The sequence below is a fragment of the Schistocerca nitens genome, chromosome 6 (assembly GCF_023898315.1).
Source record: "Schistocerca nitens isolate TAMUIC-IGC-003100 chromosome 6, iqSchNite1.1, whole genome shotgun sequence".
Classification (NCBI taxonomy): domain Eukaryota; kingdom Metazoa; phylum Arthropoda; class Insecta; order Orthoptera; family Acrididae; genus Schistocerca; species Schistocerca nitens.
The window spans coordinates 202274863-202290255 of NC_064619.1; positions in this window are offsets into that span (position 1 = coordinate 202274863).

The window sequence follows — 15393 nt, forward strand, 5'->3', positions numbered from 1 at the left end:
AATTTTTATGAAAATATTTTCTTATGAAAGCCTTTTTAAAGCTAAATCTATGAAAATTTAAATTTGGCTTCTGAGTTAGAAATAAAAACTACATGTTTCACTATTATTGAAAATTCAGCCTCTGTGGGGGTGAAACGGGGATGCAAGTTTTTATGGAAATATTTCATCGTTCAAGTATTTTTGAAGCTAAATCTATGAAAATTTGTATTTGGCTTCACTTGTAGAAATAAAACAAACTCTTATCACTGTTTTTGAAATTCAGCAGCGGATTGGGTGATATAGGATTTGAAACGTTTTATGAAAATATTTCCTTGTCAAAACATTTTTAAAGCTAAATCTCTGGAAACTGGTGCTCGGCTTCTCAGTTGGAGAAGAAAAAATACACGTTTCTCTGTTTTTGTAAACTGAACACCTAAGGGGGTGAAATAGGGTCAGACTGGTTCACTTACTGATTATCACCCAGCCCAAATTGCTAAGGATAGAAACTTGAATTTTGGGAAGGGTGTGGACCATATATTGTAGACATCGTTTAAGGAGGGATTGTCCGAAATCCCACTCCTAAGAGGGTGAAATAAGGAGTGAAAGGCATTTTGAAAGTATATCGCTATCAAGGGAATTTTGAAGCTAGAACTTTAAAACTGGTATTTGGTTTGTAAGTCATAAAATATAGAAATATGTGTTTTAGCATTTTCGGAAATTCAACCAGTAAGGGAGTAAAACAATGGGGAACGGTTTTTTCAAATAAATGATTACTAAAGAAGTACTAAAGGAATTTTAAGCCTATAGCTATGCCAATCCATGTTTCAGTTCTCGGTTAGAAATAAAAAAGAACACTTGGACAGTGTTTTTGGAAATTCAACGTGCAAGGAAGTACAATAGAAGATGAAAAATTTAAGAAAATATTTCGTGATTTTAAAAAAGTTTTTGAAGTTAAATTTATCAAATTTGATATTTCACTTGTCGGTTAGCTATAAAGATATATTTGCTCGAAGATCTCCACAAGAACACAAAAGACATTGATGAAAGCTTCGGACTCCAGCTACCAGAATCGCTTTTTGTCAGAAGTCCATTCGGAAAGGACCATGCTTATAAGGCCTCAGTTAGCTTGAGAAGCGTAGAAGCTATAGCTGTTTGGGAATAGCATAAAAATTTCGATTAAATAAAAACAAAAAGAAACTATGCAGGGCGTACGGTCTACGGACTACAGAGTTTTATATGCACATACACACGACAGTTACGCTATGTGTGTTGTATACGAATCAGGGGGAAGTCTATTCAGGTCGTTCGGATACCGTCAAGCATGGTAATACGTCTGGAGCACAGCACTGTGTGAAAGTGATTGTGGACTGTGGGAAAATAGGAAAAGGTGATGAAGCATTTGAGCTGTAGTGTTACAAAAGTTGCTAGGGAATTACTTTTTCAAAAACTGCTACGTAACTGAAATAAAGCAGAGGTAAAAAGAACAAATTGGAGCAATTAATCTCTATCGATAAATGAGATGTCTACCAGTACCAGTGATTACCAGTACTCAATTCACATAGTCTACATATTGATACTAAATTGTATGGTTCATCTAAATAAGAGGCTACTGTGAAGCTAGAGTGAGATGAGCAGGCGCAAATGTTCACAAGGCAGGCGCCCTTGTAAGCAGATGAGCGCGAGACTTCGAAAATTTGCCGACTGACTCGAACTTAATCGCAGGCGCAGATGCGACCTAAAACTGACTTGCGGCTACTTCAGCCTCCATCAGCAGATTACGACGGTAAGATCTAGCCGCCGCAGTGACACGACCTATATAGACAGTCAAATTATTTTTACCGAGTTTCCATAACTTCAAATTTCATTAGGATGACTTGCTTGCTGATTTTGTTATCAATGTGATTTCAATTTCGGCCACAGAAGCCACGTAAACCTTTCTATAGCGCTATCTGCTTTTCATTACCAACATTTAGGCAAACACGGTACGACTTCGCGACTATAATTGTTGTGTACTGGTGCGCGTTTACTAGAATCAGACCCCAGATCCCTTAGCTAGCCTTGACTAGATATTAGTTTTGATATGTAAACCTTTGTCAGATATTTTATGAGCCATCTTAAACGTAATGGACTGAATTAATTGTGTTTCTTTTTTGTTATATTAGCTAATCACTTCCACATTCATTATTTTGACGAAATGATTAATTATGTCAGATTAAAGAGGCCACTCTACTTACTTCTAGTACGTAGTGCGTGTGTTGATAAGATCTGTGGACATTCTCTAGGGAATCGACGAGGGAAGAAGAGTGTAATTACTCGTATAATCAGATATGGCGTGTCGGGGAATAGGTTACTACATCGGGCAATTACGTCCTCGGCGCTAGAGATAACCATAGAGGGTAAGTATTATAGGGAAGACAGATTATAGTACCTATATCTAACTACTGAAGACATTAGGAAAACTTACGTACCATTTACAACGAATTTCAGTTTCTACCTCTCACCTCTGGTAGATGAAGGAAGTAACACAATCCAAAGTGATACCTTATTTCCAATCATTCTTTTAGTTCTCCATAACGACCAAGGTATCCATGTGTTTCACGAAATGTTCAAGTCCATTTCTCAGCATTTAAGATATAATACGTTCGACGTTCTGGCCATTTAGGTGATATACACTACTGGCCATTAAAATTGCTACACCAAGAAGAAATGCAGATGATAAACGGGTATTCATTGGACAAATATATTACACTAGAACTGACATGTGATTACATTTTCATGTAATTTCGGTGCATAGATTCTGAGAAATCAGTACCCAGAACAACCACCTCTGGCCGTAATAACGGCCTTGATACGCCTGGGCATTGAGTCAAACAGAGATTGGATGGCGTGTACAGGTACAGCTGCCCATGCAGCTTCAACACGATACCACAGTTCATCAAGAGTAGTGACTGGCGTTTTGTGACGAGCCAGTTGCTCGGCCACCATTGACCAGACGTTTTCAATTGGTGAGAGATCTGGAGAATGTGCTGGCCATGGCAGCAGTCCAACATTTTCTGTATTCAGAAAGGCCCGTACAGGACCTGCAACATGCGGTCGTGCATTATCCTGCTGAAATGTAGGGTTTCGCAGGGATCGAATGAAGGGTAGAGCCACGGGTCGTAACACATCTGAAATGTCACGTCCACTGTACAAAGTGCCGTCAATGCGAACAAAAGGTGACCGAGACGTGTAACCAATGGCAGCCCATACCATCACGCCGGGTGATACGCTAGTATGGCGATGACGAATACACGCTTCCAATGTGCGTTCACCGCGATGTCGCAAAAACACGAATGCGACCATCATGATGCTGTAAACAGAACGTGGATTCATCCGAAAAAATGACGTTTTGCCATTCGTGCACCCAGGTTCGTCGTTGAGTACACCATCGCAGGCGCTCCTGTCTATGATTCAGTGTCAAGGGTAACCGCAGCCATGGTCTCCGAGCTGGTAGTCCATGCTGCTGCAAACGTCGTCGAAACTGTTCGTGCAGATGGTTGTCTGGGGATCGAGACGTGGCTGCACGATCTGTTACAGCCATGCGGATAAAATGCCTGTCATATCTACTGCTAGCGATACGAGGCCGTTGGGATCCAGCACGGCGTTCCGTATTACCCTCCTGAACCACCGAGTCCATATTCTGCTAACAGTCATTCGATCTCGACCAACGCGAGCAGCAATGTCGCGATACGATAAAGCGCAATCGCGATAGGCTGCAAGCCGACATTTATCAAAGTCAGAAACGTGATGGTACACATTTCTCCTCCTTACACGAGGCATCACAACAACGTTTCACTAGGCAATGCCGGTCAACTGCTGTTTGTGTATGAGAAATCGGTTGGAAACTTTCCCCATGTCAGCACGTTGTAGGTGTCGCCAACGACGCCAACCTTGTGTGAGTGCTCTGAAAAGCTAATCATTTGCATGTCACACCATCTTCCTGTCGGTTAAATTACGCGTCTGTAGCACGTCATCTTCGTGGTGTAGCAATTTTAATGGCCAGTAGTGTAGTTCCAACGAAACATGTCTGATATTTCTTCCGTCAGCACCTTGTCTGTCATGCTTTTGCAGCAGCTCAAATAATCAATCTTCGGAACTCGGTAGAAGCAATCTGAAACGCAACTCGTCAGGAATTTGATAAAAAAACTCTGTACAGTCTGATCCTGTCTTTTAAACATTAGCTGTGTCGTCAACTGCTACTTCATTCTCCACGTAAGACATGATTGGAAAACGGCGCACAAATCGACTTCCTACACGTTAATGCATACTTTTGAAACGGCAGCAGCTAATTTAGTTCCAAACAACCTCTGTCCACGTGAGATATAACTTATTTCATTAAAATTCTCCTAATATGAAAATTTGACTGGTAGTGTTTGGGAGTGACCTGTACATTCTGTATGACCCGTCACTCAAAGATTGGCGTAGACTTGATGATGACAGGTGAGTCAAGACAGCTGTGTAAATCAAGAGATCACAAAACATCTATAATGTACATCACCCACAGATCAGTGCGACCGCAGCTCGTGGTCGTGCGGTAGCGTTCTCGCTTCCCGCGCCCGGGTTACCGGGTTTGATTCCCGGCGAGGTCAGGGATTTTCTCTGCCTCGTGATGACTGGGTGTTGTGTGATGTCCTTAGGTTAGTTAGGTTTAAGTAGTTCTAAGTTCTAGGGGACTGATAACCACAGATGTTAAGTCTCATAGTGCTCAGAGCCATTTGAACAGATCAGAGCAGTGCATCCGGACAATACAATCCGCTAAGGTAATCGCACTTTGAGAGTGGTGCGTGTAGGTTACTGAACCAGTATTTCAAATAAAATTAGTGCTACTGTAAACTGACTATTTACTACAAACAATGTGTTTAGTGTCCTACAATAAATATCACTGAGAATATTTAGGGTGTTTCGCAATCACTATTACAGGTCTCTAAGGGGTGTAGTAGTTTAGACAGAGAACTCGTGTACGAAAATGTACCATTTTGATGTAAAATAATTTTGAAGGTCGTGGGAGGAGCAGCTTAGTGTTCAACGCCTCGTCCATTACGAGGCCATTAGAGACGGAGCAGAAGCCCGGATTATGTAAGGGCGGGGAAGGAAATCGCCCTTGCCCTTTCAAAGAAAGCATCCCAGCATTTTTCTGAAGCTGTTTGGAGAAATATAAATCAGGATGACCGAACATGGTTGGAACCGTCATTCTCCCGAAGGCGAGCGCAAAGTGCTAACTACTGCACCACCTGGCTCGATTTGGTAATCTAACTACTTTCGAAACTGCAGGGTCACTGTACGCACGCAGTGGTTGCCGTACGGTCAGACGTATGTGCTCTACAAGCGCCAGTGTCATGGGTAGTGTTTTAAGTGTTTGCCGTCCAATTCTCTTCTGAGTGACGAAAGACTCACCGTTGGAAGTCGGAAAGAAGGCAGCGAGCGACCATGGACCACCGCTGTCAGCCCCCCCCCCCCCCTCCCCACCAGTTGCATTGTGTCGCAGTCGGCGAAAACGATGTATGATGTCCTAACTACGACGGGTGACTTACGCTTGTGCCCTCTTGTCAGTTTTGGTGCGTACTGTGCCGTGGGGGATTTGAAAGTATTCTAGTCTTCCAACATTTTATATCCGAGAGGTACATTTCCGTTTACAGTCTATTTTAAAAGCTACATTTACTATTTCCTCTTTACAAGCCCTGGAAGCCTGAGAGAGTAATTATTGTGAAGTACGATACTTTTATTGTTATACATCACATACATGTGATGTATGCTGGCCGTTTGTCAATGGGCCATCATACAGTAATCTTGCTACAATTTTTCATTTTCACTTGTATTGCCATACATCACACGTTGTCGTTTCGTCAATGGACCATCGTATTGTAATCTTGCTACAATTTTTCGTTTTTATTGGCAATTATGGTTTTCGATGGTAACCTATGTCAAAGCATGTGTGACATGCGATAAATCTGCGATAATTTTTCTGCCGTTGAAGATGATTGAAGACCGAATCCGTAGCAGAATAAGTATCATTATCACAGACAGCGCAGCGGTATGCAGTTTGTAAATGCCGTACATTCTGCTGTCCAGCACCTAAACGAGATGTTCTTTGGTTTCGGCTCTGGGAGAAGAACGGGCGCCGGCCACTGTGGCCGAGCGGTTATAGGCGCTTGAGTCCGGAACCACGCGGTTGCTACGGTCGCGGGTTCGAATCCTGTCTCGGGCATGGAGCTGTGTGATGTCCTTAGGTTAGTTAGGTTTACGTAATTCTAAGTCTAGGGGACTGATGAACTCAGATGTTAAGTTCCATAGTGCCTAGAGCCATCTGAACCATTTTTTGAAGAATGGGCTGTCATCCCTGCACAAACATCCCAAGCAGACTTCAGAATGTAATAAAGGTGAAGGGTAGACACACCTCATGTTAATGTCCATTACCAAGTCTCCGAACACATAGTGTAGATGTTAGACTCCTGCGCATTCTATGCAAAATTTTTTGAGGCAAATTTTATTGAACTGTAGAGAAAGATAAGACGTTTCCTCTAAATACAGCACAACGCTGGTTATCGTGCAGGCGGCCTGAGAGCACCAGGCGATAAGGACACACATGACAACAGGCCGCAGACGCAATTGCGGCGCCGCTCACCACAGACACAAAAACCTCACACTGTCAGCGCCGTGGCGACAGCCACCGCAGCGAAAGCAGGGTGGGGAGGGGGAAGGAGTGCTGGCAACATCACAGCGGCAGGCGGAGAACACACCTGCGGTACGCCGTCCGTCACAAGGCTTAAATAGAAGATCAGCGGGCGCTCCCCTGCGCGTGCTCCCCACGCATTCTGCTAAGCAGCACTTCCGGTGGGTCCAGCTCACTTTTGCCATTCACAGACTACAACACTGACACTAACTAACAAATTCAGCGAATATGGGGTTTTGTCGGTGACATTACTTCAACGGATTCCTTTGTCGACACATTTCGTGTTTTGAAGTGAAAACATCGTCGTGTAGACAGTAGCAATGTTCATTAAACTACCTTAATTCGCTGTTTAGTTTGCAATGACACACTTTTGGCAAATATGACATACCATTCCATCTGACAGACACATTTAGGAAGTAATCCATACATATTATAAAAATGAATATATGAATGTATTTATACTCTCTCTCTCTCCCTCCCTCTCTCTCTGTCAACCAGTTAGACTGTCAGTCAGACTGTCTGTCTCTCTGTCTGTCTGTCTGTCTGTGTCTCTGCCAGTCTGTCTGTCTGCCTCCCTCTCTGTCTGTGTGTCTGCCAGTCTGTTTTTCTGTCTGTCTGTGTCTCCGCAAGCCTGTCTGTCTGCCAGTCTGTCTGTATCTGTCTCTCCCAGTCTGTCGGGCTATCTGTCTGTGTCTATGCCAGTCTGTCGGTCTGCATGTCTGTATGTCTGTCTGTCTGTGTCTCTATGTCTGCCAGTCTGCCTGTCTGTTCTCTGTCTGTGTCTCTGCCAGTCTGTCTGTCTCTCTGTCTCTCTGTCTGTCTGTGTCTCTGTCAGTCTGTCTGTCAGTGTGCCCCTCTGCCTGTGTCTCTGCCATTCTGATTGTCTGTCTCTCTGTCTGTGTCTCTGCCAGTCTTTCTGTTTGTCTGCCTGTCTCTCTGTGTCTCTTCCATTCTCTTGGTCTGTCTGTCTGTCTATGACTCTACCAGTCTTTATCTGTCAGTGTCTCTGCCAGTCTGTCTGTCTGTCTGTGTCTGTGCAAGCCTGTGTGTCTGTCTGTCTCCCTGTCTGTGTCACTACAATTTTGTCTGTCTGTCTGTTCTCTGTCTGTGTTCCTGCCAGTGTGTCTGTCTGTCTTTCACTCAGTCTGTCTGACTGTCTGTCTGCCTGTCTGTCGCTCTGTCTTTGTCTCTGCCTGTCTGTCTGCCTGTCTGTCGCTCTGTCTTTGTCTCTGCCAGTCTGTCTGTGTCTCTGCCTCACTGTCTGTGTCTCTGCCCATCCACGTTCTGTCTGTCTCTCTGTCTCTCTGTCTGTGTCTCTGCCAGTCTGTCTGTCTGCCTCTCTGCCTGTCTCTCTGTCTGTGACTCTGGCAGTCTGTCTGTCTGTCGGTCTCTCTGCCAGTTCGTCTGTCTGTCTGTTTGTCTTTCTGTCTGTGTCTCTTCAAGTCTGACTGTCTGTCTGGCCGTCTCTCTGTCTGTGTCTCTGCCAGTCTGTCTGTCTGTCTATCTGCCTGTCTCTCAATCTGTGTCCCTGCCAGTCAGTCAGCCTCTCTGTTCCTCTGTCTGTGTCTCTGCCAGTCTCTCTGTCTGTCTGCCTGTCTCTCTGTCGTTGTCTCTGCAAGTCTGTCTGTCTGTCCTCTGTCTGTGTCTCTGCCAGTCTGTCTGTATGTCCATATCTCTTCTCTGTGTCTCTGCCAGTCTGTCTGTCTGTCTCTCTGTCTGTGAGTCTGCCAGTCTGTCTGTCGGTCTGCCCGTGTGTTTCTTTGTCTGTGTCTCTGCCAGACTGTCTGTCGCTCTGTCTGTCTGTCTCTCTGTCTGTTCTCTGCTATTCTGTCTATCTGTCTGTTTGCCTCTCTGTCTGTCTGTCTGTTTCTCTGTCTGTGTCATTGCCAGTCTGCCTCTCTGTCTGTCTCTCTGTCTGTTTGTCTGCCAGACAGTCTTTCTGTTTGTGTGTCTTTCTGTCCGTGTCTCTGCCAGTCTGTCTGTATGTCTGTTCCTCTCTCTGTGTCCTTGCCAGTCTGTCTGTCTGTCTCTCTACATCTACGTCTACATCTACATTTACATGATTACTCTGCAATTCACATTTAAGTGCTTAGCAGAGGGTTAATCGAACCACAATCATACTATCTCCCTACCATTCCACTCCTGAACTGCGCGCGGGAAAAACGAACACGCAAACCTTTCTGTTCGAGCTCTGATATCTCTTATTTTATCTTGATGATCAATCCTACCTATGGAGGTTGAGCTCAACAAAATATTTTCGCATTCGGAAGAGAAAGTTGGTAACTGAAATTTCGTAAATACATAGATCTCGTCGCGACGAAAAACGTTTTTGCCTTAATGACTTCCATCCCAACTCGTGTATCATATCTGCCACACTCTCTCCCCTATTACAAAACGAGCTGCCCTTTTTTGCACCCTTTCGATGTCCTTCGTCAATCCCACCTGGTAAGGATCCCACACTGCTCAGCAATATTCTAACAGAGGACGAACGAGTGTAGTGTAAGCTGTCTCTTTAGTGGACTTGTTGCATCTTCTAAGTGTCCTGCCAATGAAACGCAACCTTTGGCTCACCATCCCCACAATATTATCTATGTGGTCTTTCCAAGTAAAGTTGTTCGTAATTTTCACACCCAGGTACTTAGTTGAATTGACAGCCTTGAGAATTGTACTATTTATCGAGTAATCGAATTCCAACGGATTTCTTTTGGAAGTCATGTGGATCACCTCACACTTTTCGTTGTACACTGCCACCTGCCACACCATCCAGCAATCTTTTCTAAATCGCTTTGCAACTGATACTGGTCTTCGGATGACCTTACTAGACGGTAAATTACAGCATCATCTGCGAACAACCTAAGAGAACTGCTCAGATTGTCACCCAGGTCATTTATATAGATCAGGAACAGCAGAGGTCCCAGGACGCTTCCCTGGGGAACACCTGATATCACTTCAGTTTTACTCGATGATTTGCCATCTCCTACTACGAACTGCGACCTTCCTGACAGGAAATCACGAATCCAGTCGCACAACTGAGACGATACCCCATAGGCCTGCAGGTTGATCAGAAGTCGCTTGTGAGAAACAGTGTCAAAAGCTTTCCGAAAATCTAGAAATACAGAATCAACTTGAGATCCCCTGTCGATAGCGGCCATTACTTCGTGCGAATAAAGAGCTAGCTGCGTTGCACAAGAACGATGTTTTCTGAAACCATGCTGATTACGTATCAATAGAACGTTACCTTCGAGGTGATTCATAATGTTTGAATACAGTATATGCTCCAAACCGACATCAATGATATAGGTCTGTAGTTCGATGGATTACTCCTACTACCCTTCTTAAACACTGGTGCGGCCTGCGCAATTTTCCAATCTGTAGGTACTGATCTATCGGTGAGCGAGCAGTTATATGTGACTGCTAAGTAGGGAGCTATTTTATCAGCGTAATCTGTAAGGAACCTAATTGGTATACAATCTGGACCTGAAGACATGCCCATATCAAGCAATCTGAGTTGTTTCTCCGCCAGTCTGTCTGTGTCTCTGCCAGTCTGTCTGTCTGCCTCTATGTCTGTGTCTCTGGCAGTCTGTCTGTCTGTCTCTCTCTGCCTATGTCTCTGCAAGTCTGTCTGTCTGTCTGTCTGTCTGTCTGTTCCCTGTCTGTGTCTCTGCCAGTCTGTCTGCATGAACATCTCTCTTCTCTGTGTCTCTGCCAGTCTGTTTGTCTGTTTCACATCCTGGAGGACCTCCTCACTACGGATCAATTGGAATGAAAGTAAATCTAATCTAATCTAATCTGTCTGTGTCTCTGCAATCAGTGACTCTGTCTGTCAGTCTGTCTGTCTGTCTGTCCCTCTGTCTGTGTCTCTGCCAGTCTGTCTGTCTTTCTGTCTTGCTGTCTGTCTGTCTGTGTCTCTGCAAGTCTGTCTGTCTATCTCTCTGTCTGCGTATCTGCCAATCACTCAGCCTGTCAGTCTGTCTCACTGTCTGTGTTTGTGCCAGTCTGTCTGTCCATCTATTTGTCCTTCTGTCTCTGTCTCTGCAAGTCTGACTGTCTGTCCATCTGCCTCTCTGTCTGTTTCACTGCCAGTCTGTCTGCCTGTCTGTCTGTCTGTGTCTCAGGCAGTCTGTCAGTGTCTAGCTGTCTGTCTATGCCAGTCTTACTGTCTTTCTGTGTCTGTATGTTTGTCTCTCTGTCAGTATCTCTGCCAGTCTGTCTGTCTGTGTCTCTGCCAGTCCACGTGTCTGTCATTTTCTCTATCTGTGTCCCTGCCAGTCTGTCTGTCTGTCTGTCTGTCTGTCTGCCTGCATGTCTGTCTCTCTGTCTGTGTCTCTGCCAGTCTGATTGTTTGTTCGTCAGTCTCTGTTTCTGTGTCTGTGTCTGTCTGGCTTTTTTGTCTGTGTCTCTGCCAGACTGTCTTCCTGCCTGTCTGTCTGTGTCTCTTTCTGTGTCTCTGCCAGTCTGTCTGTCACTCTTTCTGTCTGTGTCTTTGCCAGTCTGTCTGTCTGTCTGTCTGTCTCTCTGCCTGTTTCTCTGCCAGTCTGTCTGTCTGTCTGTAGCTCTGTCAATCTGACTGTCTGCCTCTATGCCTGTGCATCTGACAGTCTGTCTCTCTGTCTGTCTGTTCCCTATCTGAGTCTCTGCCAGTCTGTCAATCTGCCTCTATTTTGTGTCTCTGCCAGTCTGTCTGTCTGTCTGGCTGCCTGTCTGTCTGTCTGTCTATCGCTCTGCCTGTGTCTCTGTCAGTCTGTCTGCGTGTCTGTCAGTCAGTCTGTCTGTCTCTCCTTCTGTGTCTCTGATAGTCTGTCTGTCTGCCTCTCTGCCTGTGTCACTGCCAGTCTGATTGTTTGTCCGTCTGTCTCTGTTTCTGTGTCTCTGCCAGACTGACTTTCTGTCTGTCTGTCTCTCTCTGTCTGTCTGTCTGCATGTCTTCCCGTCTGTCTGTCTTCTTCTATGTCTGTGTCTCCGTCAGGCTGTCTGTCTGTCTCTCTGTCTGTCAGTCAGTCTGTCTCTCTGCCTGTGTCTCTGCCAGTCTGTCTTTCTGACTGTCTCTCTTTCTATGTCCCTGCCAGTCTGCCTGCCTGCCTGCCTGTCTGTCTGTTTCTCTGTCTGTGTCTCTGCCAGTCTCTCTGTCTGTCCGTCTGTCTGTCTCTCTGCCTGTGTCTCTGCCAGTCTGTCTTTCTGACTGTCTCTCTTTCTATGTCCCTGCCAGTCTGCCTGCCTGCCTGTCTGTCTGTTTCTCTGTCTGTGTCTCTGCCAGTCTCTCTGTCTGTCCGTCTGTCTGTCTCTCTGCCTGTGTCTCTGCCAGTCTGTCTATCTGTCTGTCTTTCTGTCTCTCTGTCTGTGTCTCTGCCAGCCTGTCTATCTGTCTATCTCTCTGTCATTGTCTCTGCAAGTCTGTCTGTCCCTCTGTCCTCTGTCTGTGTCTTTGCCTGTCTGTCTGTATGTCCATCTCTGTTCTCTGTGTCTCTGCCAGTCAGTGTGCATGTCTGTCTGTGTCTCGGTCTGTATCTCTGTCTGTCTGTCTGTCTTTCTGTCTGTGTATCTGCCTTCCGTCTGTGGGTCTGTCTCTCTGTCTGTGACGCTGGCAGTCTGTCTGTCTGTGCCTCTGCCAATCTGTTTGTCTGTCTCTCAATGTGTCCCTGCCAGTCAGTCAGTCTCTCTGTTCCTCTGTCTGTGTCTCTGCCAGTCTCTCTGTCTGTCTGCCTGTCTCTCTGTCGTTGTCTTTGCAAGTCTGTCTGTCTGTCTGTCTGTCCTCTGTCTGTGTCTCTACCAGTGTGTCTGTATGTCCATCTCTCTTCTCTGTGTCTTTGCCAGTCTGTCTTTCTGTGTGTTTCTATGTCTGTGTCTCTGCCAGTCTGTCTGTCTGTCTGTCTGTGTCTCCGCCAGTCTTTCTGACTGTATGTGTGTGTCTCTGCCAGTCAGTCTGTCTGTCTGTCTCTCTGTCTGTGTGTCTGCCAGTCTGTCTGTCGGTCTGCCCGTGTGTTTCTCTGTCTGTGTCTCTGCCAGACTCTCTGCCTGCCTGTCTGTCCATGTCTCTGTCTGTCTCTCTGCCAGTCTGTCTGTCTGTCTGTGTCTCTGCCAATCTGTCTGTCTGCCTGTCAGTCTCTCTGTCAGTGTCTTTGCCAGTCTGTCTCTCTGTCTGTCTGTTCCCTGTCTGGGTCTCTGCCAGTCTGTCTGTCTGCCTCTATGTTTGTGTCTCTGCCAGTCTGTCTGTCTGTCTGTTCTCTGTCTGTGTCTCTGGCAGTCTGTCTGCTTGTCTGCGTCTCTGGCAGTCTGTCTGTCTGTCTGTGTGTCTGTATGCCTGTCTCTCTGTCTGTATCTCTGCCAGGATTTCTGTCTGTCTTTCTGTCTCTCTGTCTGAGTCAGTGCCAGTCGTCTGTCTGTCTGTCTGTCTCTGTGTCTGTGTCTCTCCCAGTCTTTCTGTCTGTCTCTCTGTCTGTGTCTCTGCCAGTGTTTCTGTCTGTTTATTTCTCGGTCCATGTCTGTGCCAGTCTGTCTGTCAGCCTCTGTGGCTGTCTGTCTGTCGCTCTGTCTCTGTCTCTGCAATCTGTCACTCTGTCAGCCTGTCTCTCTTTATGTATCACTGCAAGTCTCTCTGTCTGTCTCTCTGTGTGTGTCTCTGCCAGTCTGTCTGTCGCTCTGTCTGTCTCTCTATCTGCCTCCCACTCTCTGTCTTTGTCTCTACCAGTGTGTCTGTCTGTCTGTCTGTCTGTCTCTCTTTCTGTGTCTCTGCCAGACAGTCTGTCGTTCTGTCTGTCTGTTCTCTGTCTGTGTATCTGTTGATCACACAGCCTGTCAGCCTGTCTCACTGTCTTTGTTTGTCCCAGTCTGTCCGTCTGTCTGTTTGTCTTTCTGTCTGTGTCTCTGCAAGTCTGACTGTCTGTCCATCTGTCTTTTTGTCTGTGTCCCTGCCAGACAGTATGTCTGTCTGTCTGCCTCTATGTCTGTGTCTCTGCCAGTCTGTCTGTCTGTCTGTCTGTGTGCCTGCCTGTTCTCTGTCTGTGTCTCTGCCACTCTGTATGTATGTCCGTCTCCCTGTCTGTGTCTCTGGCAGTCTGTCTGCTCCTCAGTCTGTTTGTATCTCTGTCTGTGTCTCTGCCAGTCTGTCTGTATGTCTGTCTCCGTGTCTGTTTCTCTGCCAGTCTGCCTTCTCTTCTGTCTGTCTGTCTGTCTCTCTGTCTGTGTCTCTGCCAGCCTATCTGTCTGTCTGTGAGCTTGTCTGTTTGTCAGTCTGTCTGTCTGTGTCTCTATCTGTGTCTCTGCCAATTTGTTTGCTGTCTCCCTGTCTCTCTGTCTGTGTCTCTGCCACTCTGTCGGTCTGTCTGTCTGCCTGCCTGGCTGTCTTTGTATCTGTGTCTCTGCCAAGTCTGTCTGCCAGGCTGTCTGTCTGTCTCTCTGTCTGTGTCTCTGCCAGTCTGTCAGGCCATCTGTCAGTCTCTGTGTCTCTGCAAGTCTGTCTGTTGCCTGTCTCCGCCAGTTTGTCTGTCTGCCTCTCTGTCTCTCTGTCTCTACCAGTCTGTATGTTTGCCTGTCTGTCTCTCTGTCTCTGCCATTCAGTCAGTCTGTCTACCTGTTTCGGCCGAGTTGTCTGTCTGTCTCTCTGTCTCTTCCAGTCTGTCTGTCTGTCTCTCTGTCTCTTGCAGTCTGTCTGTGTGTGTCTCTGCCAGTCTGCCTTTCTGCCTGTGTCTCTGCCAGTCTGTCTGCCTGCGTCTCTTCCAGTCTGTCGGTCTGTGTCTCTACTAGTCTGTCTGTCCCTCTGTATCTGTCAGTATGTCTGTCTGTCTGTCTGTCTCTCTGTCTCTGCCTGCCTGCCTGCCTGTCTGTCTCTCGGTCTCTGCCAGTGTATCTGTCTCCGTGTCTCTTCCAGTCTGTCTGTCTCTCTGTCTCTGTCTTTCTGTCTCTCTGTCTCTCCACATCTCCTAAACCACAAGACCAATTCAGTCAAAGTTGGTACACGTATTCCTTTCTTTTTTTGTTATGGTTTTATGGTGCAAAATTGCTACGGTCATTAGCGCCCGGTCTGTGACTTAGGAAAAGGTAAAAAAGCCAAACTGGAAACCAGCAGCAATGGGAGCGAGTCTAAAAAAACTGTGTAAATTAAAAACAGTAGGAAAGCTTAAAAACAACTATAGAAGAGGGTTGATTGTCTCCAAAAAGAACTTCAAATGAGCGACGTCATCTCAGTGACACTAATAAACTCGAGAACGCGATCGGCTGTGCTTGTGTCATCTGCTAAAATGGAAGATAGAGCAGGCGACTGCTGTAGAGGGGCGCGTAACGGAGTAAAATAGTGACACTCAAGTGAAAGGTGTCTCACCGTCCACAGTTGAGAGCAATGGGGACAAAGTGGGGGAGGATCGCCACTTAAAAGATGTCGATGGTTGAAAAGACAGTGAATATAAAGGCACATTTGCATGCCGTGCGTGAATTTCCTCAGAAACGCGAAATCTTAATTAAATAATTAATCTCTGACAAATAAATAAAGCCTATGGCACAGAACTGCAGTGCTATGTCGCTGATAAAACGAAATACAATTACGACACTCTTATGTTTCATTAAGAAGAAGTAGATCTTGTGCAATATCTGGTGGGGGAAGCACGCATATTTTATTAAGTGGCAATATTAATTACAACCAATCACTATCATACATATACAATAATTAATATTTTATTTTATTTTATTTATTTATTTATTTTATAAGTGTCCTA